Source organism: Ambystoma mexicanum, chromosome 4q (genome assembly GCF_040938575.1).
Source record: "Ambystoma mexicanum isolate Mex_15411 chromosome 4q, UKY_AmexF1_1, whole genome shotgun sequence".
NCBI lineage: Eukaryota > Metazoa > Chordata > Amphibia > Caudata > Ambystomatidae > Ambystoma > Ambystoma mexicanum.
In genome coordinates this window covers 233763580-233780461 of record NC_090928.1, presented here as the reverse complement: position 1 = coordinate 233780461, position 16882 = coordinate 233763580, and the positions used below count along the sequence as shown (strand labels likewise).

The 16882-nt window shown below is 47.1% G+C and overlaps 1 protein-coding gene across 7 annotated transcripts in view; it reads left to right on the top strand.

Annotated features, from left to right (window-relative positions):
* FYN (FYN proto-oncogene, Src family tyrosine kinase) overlaps positions 1-16882 on the top strand; it is a 776649-nt gene that overhangs the window by 615302 nt on the left and 144465 nt on the right. The gene's annotated exons all lie outside the window — the stretch shown is intronic.

The window sequence follows — 16882 nt, the reverse complement described above, 5'->3', positions numbered from 1 at the left end:
GGTCGTAATGAGGGCCACGTGATTAGAAACCTTTGACTTTTACAAAAAAGCAAACCGTTTTTTGTGTCAAACGAGCCAACCTTAAAATATGCTTGCCCGAGGCCTGCAACACCTGGTCCACTCTCTTCTGTCTACCACCCCTTTCAGTCAAATGGCCTACATAAGAAGAAAGATCAAGTAATGAGCTAAACGATGCCATCAGCATGCACAAAGGCAAACCTCACAGAACACAGTACAGTAATGCAAGAGATATTAGATTATTTGACCAGGATCACTGTATCGTCTGCTGACAAAGCCAAGATACAAGCATGAATGCTTTTGTTCCACAGTCTTGAATTTGGATACTTATTTAACTCTTGGACTAACGGTTTATGCTCATCATTGGAGGTGATTGCCTAGGTTTTACAACACCCCATCTGAACAAAACAATGTCTAGACCTTCACCATACAGATGATATGTTAGTTTGTATAGAAACGCCTATCTGGTGCAGGTACATTGCTGATAATAGCACTTGGTGTGCTATAAAACCAGATATATATGCAAACATATGAAAGGCTCAGCCAGCTTTGATGGTATGTGCTATTCTAATCTTGCATATGAACACATATCTCTGCAATGAGTGCTTAACACACTGAGCTAACTTCTAAACGATTGTGGCATTCAATTTATCAATATGCATTTCAACTTTTGCACATGATCAACATAATTCCCACAGAAAGGAAAGAATGCTACAGCTGTGCCCTTAGGAACAGACAAAGTATGTATGCCACAGTAAACACGGAAGGCATTACATGATGAATTGATCAGAGCAGAATGGACTTGTCAAAACAGACAGGGAATGGGTTTAGAACCTCAGCAGCATGCCCTAAAATATCCTCGCATGTGCTATTTAATTCTGGTGAACAATGGAATCATACTTCTTTAGATCAGGCAGCCTTGTGGGGGCCCTGCTTCAAGGTTTGGGCTCTGGGCAAGCGCCCCTTTTGCCCTCCCATAAAAATGTCTCTGTCTTAATGGAAGCGTAAGGGTTCGAAATCAAATGTTCTGTAAAAGAAAGTCAAATGTTAAATGAATTTCCCCATGTTTGAAAGACATAGCAACTGTGCAGCACCAAAAGCTTTCATGTTAAAAATAAAAAATAAATGAATATGACTCGGATCTCGCATATTATAGTGACCCATTTCGCACTCTGAAACACTTGTGTACGAGCACAATACAAATAAAATATCATATCATCATTATTATTATTATTATTATTTCATGTTTCTGTATCTGATATACACTAAATGTAAATTAAATTAAAATAAAATGCATTCTCTGTGGTGTCTTTTGTAAACCAAGAAGCATCCATATCACTGACCTGCTGCAGTGCAGACCTGCTGGCTGGAGCCCACCCTTCCTTTCTGTTAATGCTGTCTAGGAATACGAGGATGGCACTGCTTCTTAGTTTCCAAAGAGTATTCTCCTGCATAAATATTTAGTTTTTTTAATTTGCTTTTATAAAAATGGCCCTTTTTATGACCGGGTGCACTGAATGGATGCAACACTGCACACTGTGCCCGTGTCCCTCTTGCTCATTTGAACAAGCATTACCAGTGCCAGCAGTTTGGGCTTTTGTGTAGTCATGGAATAGCATTTGCTTGGCACTGGCATAGTGGCACTAACTGGTCGTGCTCACAAGCCAGGGCCGAAGGCCCTTATTAAGGAGCAGCATACACATGTATAGTGAACACAACCGCAGGTCATGGCTAGTGGCCTGGTAGTGTTGTAAAATATACAGTGGGCCAAAGGCCCTGACTATTGGGCCTGATTCACATGTATAATGGACACGCCCGAAGGCCATGGCTAGTGGCCTGACAATGTTGTTAAATATTTACTGGGGCCTCCCTCTGGAACAGCCTCCCTGCCTCTCTCAAAATTGAGCAGAACCACCTCTGGTTCCGGAAGCAACTCAATACCTTCCTTTTCGCTTCCGCTTTCTCTCTTCCACTCCCCTGCTGATGCACCTGACTGCTCCGCGCACTGGTCTCCTGGTCACCCTCTGAACTCGGGCCCAGGCTCCTGCAAGCCCAGTTGCCCTTGCACTGCCTCCGGGCTCCCCAGCACTTAAGGGTCTGTATCTGCAACCCTACAGTCACTTCTTGCTGCACTTAAGAGCCACTCACTGGCTACACTTGTGAGTTAACTGCACTTCTCCTCCCCTCCCCCCGGCACTATTCCCCTTCCCTCTTCCCTGCACTTGCACGATCTGAATGATACAAGGCCTAGTAAGATCGCTATGTTGTCCTCCCTTGTTTCCTCCTCCTTGTCTTGTCGCGCCTAGAAACACTTGTGTACAGGCGTGTTATAAACACCACGCCTGTGGCTAGTGGCCTTGTAGTGTAAACTATACAGTGGACACAGCCGAAGGACAAACCCTTCAAATTCACTGAAGACACTTTAGTTAAAGTTTAGTTAAGATGCCCAAATTCATCTCATCAACTGGACCAGCAGGCCGGGGAGGGTAAAGAGACTCTGGGCAATTCCCCATATACCGCCTCCAGGTCAGCATTGCGTAGTGATTGGCTTTCCTTGCTCCCCAGAGTATTAGGACCCCTGGGCCGCCGGCCTTTTACATGGGGCAATATTACAGAAGTTAACCCTGGGGGAAGACAAGCGCTCCAGCCGCAGGCCACCACCCCTCACATACACCTGTGCATGACCTCATCACCTCTTGCACCAGAGGTACACAGCATGCATTGCGATTTCTGTTCAGATGCCCCAAGGAGCAGAGGTTTTTTCAGGATTGGCAGGTACCATTTGCAGATCCACAAATATTCTTAGGTCTAAATAAGGTCACACTTCGATTTCCCTATAGAGTTACGGAAGGCAATAGGCCTCATTACGACCCAGGTGCTGGACCATGGTGCTATTAGCACCATGGTCCATGCCGGTCTCCGGCATGGTGGATGGCGGAATTACCGCCCCCATCACAAGGTTGGCGGGGGCGGTAATTCCCCATTCACCATTTGCCCTTCCCCATTCCCATTTTGCCCCATAGGGCATAATGGGGATGGGGAAGGCGCTAATTACGGCACCGTAAATTATGGTTGCCGTAATTAGCTCCAAGGTCCCTTAGCGGGTTGGATTTTAACGCCTGCAACGCTCTTTACAGCGCCGTTAAACCATTAGCGCCAGGGTCGTAATGAGGCCCAATGTCTTCCAACATAGCCTGAAAGCCAGCACTCGCCCTTCTATCATGACCAGCAGCAGCGTCAGCGCCACTCACATGCTGCATGGCTTTGGCAGTGACCCTGATTCTTAGCCTTATCCCACCGCACATTAGAGTTCCAGAAGGACTGACCAGGGGTGGGGAGGCAGCACCAAGCCCCATTTCTGTATTTTAAGTTTGTGGCTGTATTCCCACAATAGGAACACCTATCAGACCCATTGGTGAAGATCCTAAATAAACTATGCAGTCTGTGGAAAGCCTGATGTATGAACTTGAAGTGGGTGAATTTGTTCTTGTAGTTCATAAAAGCCTCCCCAGTCTGCTGGCAGACATTCTGCCATTGTTCTTGATTCAAGGTTGTTCCCAGGTCTTGTTCCCATCTCTCCATCACCCGCATGGTTGAGGACTCGTCCAAAGCCACCAGGTCTGCATATGAGATGGGGAGCAATCTTCCCACTTCGCCAGCTGTGTCAATTAAGGTAAAGGGACCATACATCTTCGGTTATTCTTGGAACTCAGGGTAGAGACCCGCCAGTGTGTTCTGGGGTCTAAAATAAGAGGGAAGTCCCCATCCCTGTTTGAACTGCTTAAATTGCATAAATGTCGCACCCCCAAACAGTTCTACAACAACCTCCACCTTAATCTTGTCCATCAGCTTGAGGAAGAAAGAATTGCGTATGAGGGAAAACCCAGGGATGTTAAGAACATGTGAGGACGGGGGTATAAATGGAGCCCTCAAGCTGAATGGTGTGCCATACTGCCCCATGTATATGCCCCAGTTGAGGATGAGAGGTTCAGGGGCAGAACAGATTGCAAATCTGCAGGCGCAGATAAGCCCTACTCAAGACAGGCATGTGGTGTCTCTGAGCCAAGTGAAAACCAGCAAATGACAGACTAGACCTGGACCATTGCTTGAAGGTTTCCAGGTCTGCCACCGCCAGAACTGCCCTAAAATTACAACCTTGCCAAGACATTACGATTCTCTCTCAGCTGCCTGCTAGCTCCGCAAAACCAAAGTACGAAAACTCCTGCACAATTGGGAGACAAAAGACCCTTGATAGAAAAGGGCACCTTGAAAGAGATACTGAGAAATAGGTATGAAAATGGTGCAACGCTACCATCTTTACCAGAGAAATCCTGCCAATAACTGCAGTTAGCAGATTTACCCACCTCTCAAGCTGCGAATTCAATTTCTTAAATTCCTTACCAAAGTGTAGCATGTATAAAAACTCCACTTTGTGACTTGCCTCCATTCCAGGATATTTCATGTCATCCTTCTGTAGCTAAACAGCAGTTCCACTGGCAATGTGTCTGTCCATGCATGCTGAATTTAAAAAGGACTTCAATTTAACTTTGGTTTCTCAGGCATTGGGTCTTCAATCGATTCACATGCTGTTGAATATTCCCCCTTGTCAGGCTGCGACTCCTCTGTATACTAATAAATAAGTTTCAATGGAAACACAAGAAACTGCACTAACTTTAGTGTTCCGTTAGGCTCATTTTGGGTCATTTCCCTTCTAGCCAATAGGCAGTGCCTGCTTTAGCTCCAACCCTAGAAGCCATGTTAAGATTCTTTATTGCGAGTTCAGAATTGTGAGTCCACTCCACACTTCTCACTTTGTTCGACATTTTTAAGAGAATTGTTCAAGCTACAGCTACACAACAGATCACATTTTACAACTAAAGATAAGTACTTTAATATTGTGGGGGCTTGGGAGCACGACACTGGGCATGAGTTATCTGGTGTTCCTTCAGGGGCAGGGTCCATTGACATGTTCCTCCTTATTACCTCAACATGTTATGTTATATTGCATTTCTAAAGTGCCTAATGTCATTAGTATGGCCTCAAAGCGCTGTGGGTGAATGCCCTTGAAGAATGAAGTCCGAGGTCTGAGAATTGTAAGGAGGAATTGTGTAATGCATGTGTGCATTTTAGCTAGCATGAAAGCAGGTAGGGGTGTCTAAGTCCCTGCTAGTGACCCCCGGAGATCTGGCTAGTAGATGGGTGCTTTGGAAGGCTGTTAGGAGAGCAGGCCAGTCAAGGAGACTGATTATGTGCCCAGCTGGACCACCTTTTTTTAGGGACTTAGCTGCATTCTAATGGTAGAGATGATGTGCCTAATGAAATCGAGTGGTAACTTGTTGGAGATGTATGCCGGTGGGCGGCCGCACCCCAGGAGGGATATGGCTATATCCCATTGAGGTGGACTGCTATACATGCCCGAGAGTAATGGTTTCTAGTTGCAATGATGGTATGTAGATTGTTTCATATGGATAGACTGGAATCACTTCTGTCCGTTCTAGGTACTGTCTTGATGTCTCCTCAAGAGACACGTCAGTGCCCCTCTTAACTGTCGGGGGTGGAGGGCTTTACAGAAGGGAAGAGCAGTTCTTTAGTGCCTTCTGCAAAACTAGGTGGTCCTCTATGCGGCGGTTGCTAAATGGAATCAAATTAAAGATGGTGGGAGCTTGGACGGAAAAAGAAGATCCCCTATTCTGGTTGATTTAGTGACTGGGATGACAAGGAGGGGAGCTTCTCTTGATCTCAGGTTTCCGGTGGGCCTGTATGGTTTGAGCTTTTGTTGAAGATATTCTGGTACTGTGTTATGCAGGCCTCGGTGTGTGATGCAAATTGCCTTGAAGGTGGATCATATCCCGATCAGCAGCCAGTGAAGGACAGCGGGTGGGTGACATGTACTCTCAGAGGCCTAGGGCAAGAAGGAGCATTGCTGCAGTGTTTTGAACCTGTTAGAGTGTTCTGGGTTGTGATACAGGAGCGCGCAGGTATAGAGTGGTAGCATAATCTAGGCGTGAGAGGATGATAGCCATGATTGTGGTGATTTTGTGTGGGGAGGTGAGGTAGGGGAAGATGCGTCAGAGAATGCATAGGTGCAGATAGCAGGATTTCGACACTGACCTGAGATGCTATGAGTGTTACGTCTGAGTCCATAGTGCATCCAATGTTCTTTACAGTGATGGGGATAGAGGGGGTGGACCTAGAGAGAGCGGCCAAGGGGCAGGTTGGGGAAGAGGGCAGTCTTTCCACAGGTCATGATTTCAATTTTTCCTGGGTTGAGAAGGAGGTGGTTAGTAGTCATCCAGTGGTCAATTTCTGTGAGGCATGATGCAAGGTTGGGCAAGGTTTTGGCAGGGTCTTTTGGGATCTTGAAGATTTGTGTGTCCTATGCACAGTTGTAGCAAGATAGGCCGTGTGAGCAGATGATAGCAGGAAGAGGTTAAAGAACAGAGGAGAGAAGGAGGCGCCCTGTGATACTCCATGAGTAACAGGGCAAGGAATCGAGGAGAAGGGAGGCATGTGTTTTATTTGGGATCTGTTGGAGTGGAAAAGGGAGATCCACTTCAAGGCTGAATCCCTGATTCCGAGAGCGTGGAGTCTGTCCGTGAGGTTAAGGTGGTCAATAGTGTTGGAGGCCGCCGAGAGATATAGAAGGATCAGAGTGGCACAGCCATCCGAATTTGACTGATCCTAAGCCTAGGAAAATCCTCTTCAAAACATGCTCTATTTGAAAGCTTAAAAACATACATGTGGAAGTCAAACACGAGGAGTGCCTTTACTTGCTGTGCCTTGACTTTGATTTGCACACTTTCTCCATTGTCAGTCTTTCCCCAGCAAGACTATGAAGGACAGGCACAGAATAGTGGTTGCTAGGTTGACTAAAGGCACTATTGCCTCATACTCTTCACAGGAGCTGTGCTTCACCGCCTTCAAGCAGGCCATTAGAAGTGCTACCTCCTCCAAAAGAGCAAGATCTCACAAAGAGGGTACCAGAGAAAAAAGGGGTGAGGATCAGAAGGGTGCTGATAAGCCCTTCATATCTGTCAAGTTTGCCTTTTCCTCCTTGTTAGGCCATTGAGTGCACAAGTTGCTGAGATCATCAATAAAAGATACCGTCAACCGCAGCAACTCTGTTCCAGGTGCCTACAGCTCCATCATCAGGCAAGTCTCCGCTGACGCCCCGTCAATGGAACAAACCCAAACATTTTCAATGGCACCGTCAATGATTGCCTCGTTGACAGCCACAACACCAAAACCTTTACTGGCAAAATCCTGTTGACCTTGTCAATGACCATTCCACCGACAGCGACCAGCAACCCCGTCCACTGATCCTTCATTGGCACACCCGCAAAAGCATGTGGCTAAGCCAGCTAAAGTCACTTCAGTGCAGCCCCGCATCTACCAAAGGAACCGAAGCAGAGCATTTTAATGCGGAATCCGTATGTCCCTCCTATTTCTTCAAAGTCCTCGGACATTTGGAACACAATATGGACAGTGATTTTGAAGAGCCGGAGGGTATTTTCTCCTACGAAGGCGAGCAGTAGTTGCAAATGGCAAGACCTGTGTCACAACCTTTGCCTCTCCTCAGCGTACCATAGGCCATCAAGGCCGGCTCCACATCCTGTATCACATTACTTGTCCATGGCCATTGTATGAACCTTGAAGATCTTGGTATCCAAGCTCCAGATCAGGTTTCCCAATATGCTTCCATGGCCGGATCATACCCCAAAGGTGACATCCCTGCCCAAACCTTGGGACTCAACATGGCACTGTGGTCTCTGACTAAAGAGCAGCCCACACCACAAAAACCCATTGATACACCTTCTGATACATATTCCCAGGATGACATGCATCAGGATAAAGCCTCAACACAGTCCTCATCCACTGATGAATTTGATGACCTTGTCCCGGGCAATAGTGAACCCAAAGAAAATCCTCCAGAGAATATCACCAATGAGATTGGGGCTTTTGATACCACTATGGCAAAAGCCGACCAAATGTTCAACCTACAGAACAGGGAAAAAAGGGTTTCTTATACCCGAGAATGGAAAGATCCTGGAAAACAATATCCATACCCATCCAAGATGATATCTGGCAGGATTGCCTAGTACCCATGAAGCACCCCTTCACTATCCTGGCAAAAAGAGATTGCCTTGACAAAAATATTGCATGGCCACAAATGCCCCAAAGTATTTGAAGACGCAACCACACCTAGATTTGGTCGTCTCATTGGCTGCAAAGAAGCAATTAACTAATCCACCCTCACTCTGCTCCATCCGTCGAGAAAAGGAAGGCTGTCAACTCCTTTAGAAAACAAGTGATCTCCACAGCTGCAACCACCTTTAAAGCTGCAAACCCAACGGCCATCCTAGTCAGATGCAAAAGGCAGCCATTGTTTAAAATTTGACCAATGCTTGACTCATGCAGGAGGATATATTATCTGCTAAGAGAAGGAGAATCGGCATCCGACCACTCTATCTCAGAGGCTGTGGATATCGTAAATGCAGGCAAATGGGTATCGCTGTCATGGCAGGTTGAAAGCTACCAATTTCAGACACAAAGTAATTGACATGCCATTCGGCTGAGAACCCTTTTTGGGGGAAAAGCTCAATGACACAATGTTAGCAATCAAAACCGGCAATGATACAGCAGTGTCACTGGGCACGCTTCAGCAAAGACATAGTTACCAGTCCTTTTACTCCAGAAATTGCTTCTCAAGGTCCAGCAGGGATTCCCATCTGTCTTATCACTCTCAGTCTTAGAGCAGAGCCCCTTACACCTCAGGTGATTTATACAAATCTAGATCACAGTCCTACCCTGGCAGCAACAGATGAACGAGCACATCATAGCACAATGTTCCTTGTTGTTGAATTAATCAGGAAGTCTACTCTTGCTACTTTCTAATTCGAAAAGGTTTGCAGGATGGTGGCCCTTCCACGACTTCAGGTAGCTAAAGAATTGTATATGCTCCCAAACTTTCCAGACCATTACCCTGCAAAGGATCCTTGGTCAAATTTGAAGTGGAGACTAGCTAGCATCCTGAGACATAAAAGACACCTATTTCTGCATCTGCATTCACATGAAGCACCACAGAAATCTTTGGTTTGCGGTGGTAGGGCACAATTACCATTTCCGGGTTCTCCCGTTTGGCATCAAATCAGCCTCAAGAGTGTTTTACCAAATGTTTGGCACCATCTGAAGCCCATCTCAGAAGGTATGGAAACCATGTCTATCCATATCTAGACGATGGCTAGTTGGGTGCTGACCCTCGAACAAGGGATGCAGAGGACATTGTTCGGATTCTTGACAATCTATCAAAATTCACCCACAACTACATCACAGTGTATGGTGTTTCTGGGAGTGACCCAGTACACAACTACCTTGATGGCAAGACCTTCGGAGGAGAGAATCTGGGGCATCAAGGCAAAAGTTCAATCTTTGACTCCAAAGGCAATAATCTCTGTCTGAATGATCAAGTCCCTCTTAGCCATAATGTGGTCAGGCATCCCCTTAATTCAGAACTGCAGACATTGCATGCACCTGCTGCAGGAGTTCCTTGATGCATGATGGAGCCGAATTCCACACACTGGGATGACAAGAACCAGCTTACCAGTGCTTTCCACAAGGCCCTTCTTTGGTGGCAAAATGACAACAATCTGAGGATAGGAACGGGGCACCTTCCACTGTACCCAGTCATGAGTTGGCAGTGACTACAGATACATCCCTGAATGGGGTATAGCATTGTTTTGCCAACAGGAGTTTTTTTATTATGTGATGTTTACCAAAACAATTACATTTAAAAAAAACTCTGCAAAAAATATAGGAGGGAGTAAGGTGATAGAATGGGTAGGGATGGGGTTGGGGTAGCGATAACAATATAGGGAAGTGGATGACTTGGGGGGATCACACCTCAAACAAAGTAATTTTAAAAAAACGATTTGTTTTTTCAATGTAATTATTTTTGTAAAAAGTTACATCAAAAAAGCTCCTAGAGGAAAAGGGACATAGAACCCCAGGACGGTTTGGGTGCCCACACAGGGAGTCTCCATGCCAGAGGTGTATGATCGTCCTCCCTGCCCCAGCAATATGGGAAGACAGCGAGAGTGTTCATGGACCTCACTACCACAATGTTTTAAATCAGGAAACAAGGGGGTACAAGATCACAGATCCTATCTACAAGGCACAAATCTATGGCAATAGGCACTGGCCCTAGGGATTTCCTTTCTCCCCATCACCTTGCAGGTGTCAGCTACTCATTGGCAGACTCCCTATGCAGGGAGCTATGCTCCTGCCATGAATGGGAACTACTACAGTGCCAGATGGACATGATCTTTCGAGCCTGGTGGCGACGAGATAAAAGTCCAAGTGTGGGTCAATCACAAGCAGATTGCCCACCGGGGCAGTGTAGGGGATGGGTTCAAGGTACCATGAGACAACAAATTCCTCTATGCATTCCTGCCATTACCGCTCATCCAGAGTCTTTCTTGCAGTCAGACAGCAGCCGTGCAGTGTGATGCTCGTTGCACTCGACATGCGCGAGACAGTATTGGTTTTTTGAATGTCTGGTGATCTCCAATGTTCAACCAATAACACTACTTCCAGTTTACAGTCGGCTTTCCAGGGAAAAGCGCAAGGTTCTTCATCACAGCCTTGCCTGTCTCAACTTTAAAGTCTGGCTCCTGCATCCTTAGAGTTTCGTCTCATTGGCTTACCTCAGGATTGCAAAGATGGTTTATCGAAGGATAAAGCCCCCTTCACCATCAGTTGTTATGATCAAATATAGAAAATGTTCACTGTATGGTGTACCAGCAACAAAGTTGAATCCCTCAATTTACAGCCCCAGCCGATGCTAGCATATTTGTTACTTCTGGTGAAAGAAGGGTTGGACTTTTTACCCATCAAGGTACACTTGGCTGCATTTCACTCTTCATTTGAACGCCTTCTGAGCCCTGCTTATGGACTCATAGAGTGATGAAGGGATACATGAAAGGACTTTTCAGGACATGTCCCCCTTTGCCTGCCCTCTGCCTTTCTCACCGGGTTGATGGGCCTCCGTTTTATCCCCTACACAAGGCGGACATGAAAGTAGCTTCCTGGAAGACCGCTTTCTTGGGGTCCATCAACTCAACCAAATGGGTGAGTGAAATCCAGGCCTTGTCAGCACAGCAACTGTCTGGATTAAAGGACGGGCTGCCACTATTCCCCAAAAACCGCAATAACCCACAGCAGACCAAAGAATTCAAAAATAACCTTGATTCTAATGTGGGTCACGTAAGGTGGGGGGGTCACTTTGCCCCTGCACTGTCCCCAGGAACCTGCAAACAAAGGAACACAATGACTTAAGGAAGGGACACAAAGAAACCAAGCCACCATCCACAGTTCCCCAATACCTGCTATTAAAAAGCAGAGTACAGTTCCTGGAGAGGAATCCCATAAGACCAAGGGGCGAGTAGAAGATAAGGATAGTGCTTTGCATTGTCCAACTAAATCCAACAGCTCCACAGGGAAAGAACACAAAAGTCCAAGTCCGATAAACCCTTGAGATAGAAGTTCCAGGAATAAATAACACCAGAAGTCCCCACAAACAAACAGTGGGCAAAATCCAGAAACCCCAGCACAACTTCACCAGGTGGTCAGGTGAGGGAGAGACAGACAGATTTTCAGCCCTCTAAGGAGATGAATATAACAGGTGGTCAGTCAAAGGAACATCAATTTCAACAACCTCTTGCACCCTCAGGTAACATCAACTTACCTGATCTTCTCTTCTTTCTTGGATATGGTTCTCCCAATAAAGAATATCGAGGTGACCGAGTCCATAGACCAGGACCAACGCTCCTTCCTCGGACAGGTCCCAAGCTACAAGTCCAAAAGTCAACAAAGACCTGAACCCGAGTATACGAGGATGCCCCTAAGAAAAAAGGGAGAGCCAGGGGAGCTGACAGACCAGCAGCAGAAAAGAGTTCCTGGATGACCAGAAGTACTGGGGTCGGGAGAGTTACTGGAAGACGATGCTGGAAGACTCCAAACTAGTTTGACACAGAGAAAGGGACAAGGAATGGTACTTGCACAGGAAGACCAGGATCGGAAGCAAACGAACACTGGCTCCAATTAGCACCATTTACGAATTCAGAAGAGGCAAAGGTCAGGTATCCAGAGAGACGGAGGGATGAGGTACCAAATCCGGGGACAGGCAAAGGTTCAAATCCAGTTTAGCGGAGGTTGCAAGACATTAGGCAGCACATTCAGGGGCCAGGCAGTGGTGGGAAACAAAACAACTCAAGCTGTCCACAGGAAACGTTGAGAAATGCGGCACTGCTGAATTCGACGGCTTTCCAGCTCCTGGTGTCGGGGTACTTCGCGGAACGCTATTGGCTGTATGGCTGTGTACACGATGACGCCACGTACTGTGAAGCCCTTTGGTAACTGTAGTTCCTGCTTTGATTCCCGTGCTATATCTTCTGCTTTAAATGCCAACTGCCATACAGGAACGGAGCCAGCACCTGCGGAAGTCACCACCTGAAAATTAAACACCTCTCATATCGCCCAACACTCAACACCATCTTGTCAAGAAAACAATGGATATGCTCCAGCGACATGATTAGTTTAATAGAGGAGAGACTCTTATCAGAACTGTACAACTCTTAATTTATCTTGGCATCTCTAAATGTGATGCCATTTTACAGACTCACTGAACGTTCAAAGAGCCCCGCTCCTGCCTGTGAATCTAGGAGGGTCATGTTGCAGGTTTCTGGTGGAAACTGACAAATGCAGAAATCTAACTTTTCGACCCACTGTCGCCCTAAAGTCAAACAGAGTGTTTCACATCCCCCGAGTAGACTAAGATCCACAGATAAATCAAAGGGTTTTCCATAAAAAGTCTTGGGGTTTTTCAGCACCCAAGTATCCCGGTATAGGCAGACCCCTTTATAGGCCTTCGGGTATTCTCACACAACAATCTTGGACTCAATTGAAGGGACATTCTTAGCGAAGTACTCCCAAATGTCATCCACTAGAGTCTTCACAAGCACCACATCTCATACACTCTCCCCTTAGAGTCACATTCCCTTAAAGGTAGGTTAAACCAAGGTAGCTAAGCATTAACCAGCACTGGGGAGTGGAGAGACTGTCTCCACGGCAGTATATCCCACACCTCCACCCAGTGCATCGCTTCCGCCAGAGAACAGTAATCGATCAATCTAGGATGATACCACATCATGCACCTAGGAGTAAAAGATGTGTTTCCTGTTTCCACCATGCAATTACTGATAAACAACTAGCAGCTCAAAGGATGCCAATATTTGTTTGGCCTCCCTGTCCATATGTGCAAAAAGACTACTCACAATGCTGAACCTATCAAGATCAAGGGCCTCATTACGACCCAGGCGGTAAGGGGTTAACGGCGCCGTAAAAGGTGGCGGCGCCGTTAACCCCTTACCGCCTAATTACGAGGTCCCTTTGCGGGTCCCTACCTTAACGGCTGGTGTTACAAGCCGTTAAGGAACGGGCCCGCAAAGGGACCCTGGAGGCAATTACGGTACCGCAATTTGCAGTACCGTAATTACAGCCTTCCCCATTCCCATTGAGCCCTAAGGGGCAAAAATGGGAATGCGGAAGGGCCAATGGTGAATGGGGAATTACCGCCCCGCCAACCTTGTGATGGGGGCGGTAATTCCGCCATTTACCATGGCGGATTCCGCCGTCAACCATGGCGCTAATAGCGCCATGGTTAACGCCTGGGTCGTAATGACTCCCCAAGACTTGGAACAGCTTTGGAATCACTGCCCCACCTAATTACTGACCCAACAAATAACTGCAACTGCATCTTAGAGGGACCTCACTGAAAAATTGAGGGGAACCAGCATTGGGTCATTTACATTAACCAATGTAAGGTTGATAACCACATCCGCTGCCGCCACAATCTGAAACCTTCCTGATGGATCATCAATTCATCCTGTACCTAAAAAGTCAGGGATTGGTGTTTTAGCTGGCCAATCATTCTCGAGGTAGATGCATAGGAAGTGAAATGTTGATGACAGGGCCACCACCGAGCCTGTGTATTTTTCGATCTGCTATCGAAAGATGTGTTTCTTGCAGGAATGCAATGTTAACCTCATACCAGTAGAGACAGGCCTTTTACCACCTTAGTCTTAATGCAGTGGTTAAGCACTGAAACATTGCATGACATGAGCCATGTAGCATTGCATGGCATGAGTTCAAGGCGTTTCCACCTGGGTGGCATAAAGTGATTCGACGTCAAAAGCAATGTGTGGCTCCCAACATAACTCTAGGATTCTATTCTTCACAGAACGACTTGGTCCGGAACTGATTTCTGAGCATATAGCCTGCTAACTAGGCACCAACTCTCTATAACCACCCCTGCCAGTGAAATCATAACCACACCCATATATAGTATACCCCAACAGATGAACAAGAAAACAGACATTCACCATGTCAGCATCAAGAAGCCAACCCACCAGCCCATCGTAAATGCAACCCGAATAGCTAGGCCTGATATTACAACATATTCAACTGATCAGAAGCCTCTACGCAGAGCCAGTCAACAGCAACAGTCCCCAGAAGGCAGTACCGAGGAAGAAATGCCACAGACTTCCCCTCTTCGACCTTCCTCTGAAGCAGGACCACAATGCCGATCAGGGAGGCTTTCTGGAAAGTTAAGAGCCGCCTCAGCAGTGCAGAAGAAATGTGTCCCTGTGGATTATTTGCAGCCCGAAAGAGCTATCAGTTAGGAATATTTAGTTCACATAGACATTTCTTGTCTCTGGAGTAGGCCGCTGGCTGCACCGTCGCCTGCCTACTGCAACCAGTCATTGGATTGCATCCCTGTCACTATAGTTAAGAATGTTAGAAATCACACGCCTCAGCAAGGCCCCCAGGACTATTCAAGGTGTAAGGGACCCATGTGTAGGCTCTACCAACTGGGATACATTATTTATGTCGTATGGGTCAAACGGCATCTTCTCAATCAACAACTGCCCCTTTAGCTCCCAAACAATTCTGGCAGCCCTGCAGTGTGGATTGTGAACTGCAGTGAATCGTCCTTCTAAATCTTAATCTTTGGCCATAATCACCATAAAGGATAGCCTCCAATTTCCATAGTCCCACACTGTTAATGTTCTGTGGACCTCCAGGTCACAGACCCTCTTTTCAACTTCTCTGAGCCTCGGCACGTGGTCATCGAGCTACACCGTCCTATGTCCCTCGTTGCACGTGATCTGATCCATTTTGGACATTACACATCAGTGCCTGTGTTCAGGTCATTGAACCTACATTGAAGCTCTCCCTTGCGTAGATGCCCACTTCCCTCATGAGCACCAGATGCGGGCATGATGCCGGTGGGGAATGTGAAGGGAGATCAGCCTCTCCAGAGCCCATATTTCTATATTTGTTGCACTCCCTCCAAACTTCAGGCATGAATGTACCTTCTCTGATCTACTGACCTAGGGCACTTAGATGAAGTTATATGATTTAGGTTGGATGTTGGGCTAGGGTGACCATGGGGACTCAGTGCTGCTACATGATATAGTGCCCAGTGGAGTAAAGGGAAAGGTTGCCAGGTGCCCTCGTCCGTCACTTGTCCAGGAAGAAACACTCTCCCACCAGAACCCCTTGCACCGCAGAACAGGGGTAAATGTAACCTCAGGGGAGAGAGAGAGCGAGCGAGACCCCAAGGGCCAAGAAGACCAGGAACAGGGCCACGGAACTCATTTTGGGACTAAGGAAACCCATCCATCCGCTAAGGGGACATGGGTACTGTGTTTGTGGGAGAAGGGGTCAATCCAAACCCATAAGGCACTGTTTTTCCATGTTTAAGTCCTCTACAAATCCGATTCCCATTAGAAAAAGCGTCCAACCTGTTTATTCAAGAGGTCCCCAGATCCTGTGGGTGTTGGCTCAGCCTACCCGAATTACCTTTCCATGTGTCCCCAACCCCTACCATCTTTGCAGTAATCCAGTGTGTTAAACCCAAGGTTCTCCAAATATCTCTTCCCTCTCTGAGTCAGGTAGGCTGCACCGCCTCTTAAGGAGGCAAGTATCTGAGGGAGCACTTGCATAATGGAGCTGGATGGTCAGGATGGGTTGGTGTTAGGCAGCCAGGCAGGCCAGCAATGGCAGAGGGAACTTCAGGAGAACAGGCGAATATGAAGCCCAGCCCACGATAAACAAACAGCATCCACTAAGGGATCAGTGCACACAGGACATGCGTGTACCTTCCAGAGCCTGCCTGCAAGCTCACAGCAGAGCACCGAGCGCTCGGGAGGAAGACTGGCAGTGTCCTGTGGCAAGACATTGACCAGCAAGAGTGCTATGAAATCCAAGATGGCGAATGTCCTTTTTGGGGGTTTGGTTCACGAATCCACATGAGGGAGCAGGAACCAACCAGAGTCAGCATTGACGGGCATTACGAATCCACAAAGCCAAGTCAGATTGGCCGGATCATAGCTAAGCACGGTTTGACATTTGCAGGCCCTGGAGGTGGGTCAGTGCCATTAAACAAACTGACATTATTCAGTGCCGGGTGTGGGAGTGGGTAAAGCAGTATAGGGGGAGAGAGCAAAAACAAGCGAGGAAAGAAGTGGATGGCGAGCATTAGGGAGGCAAAGGCAGAGGTGTAGGAGTGGTGCGGGAAGAAGAACATGGAAAGAGAGAAAGGAGTTTTGAGAGCTACAGAAGGGAAAGACAGTAGGGAAAGTGGAAATTTGAAAGAACTGAAAGAGGACAGTGGAAAGACCTGGACAGGCGCATAGAGAGCAGAGGAGGACATTTTAAGAGACCTGAAGAAAGGAGAGTTGAAAGACTTTGAGAGGGGAATAATCCGTGGTGGAGGTGGAGGGAGGCATAACCCAAGGAGAAG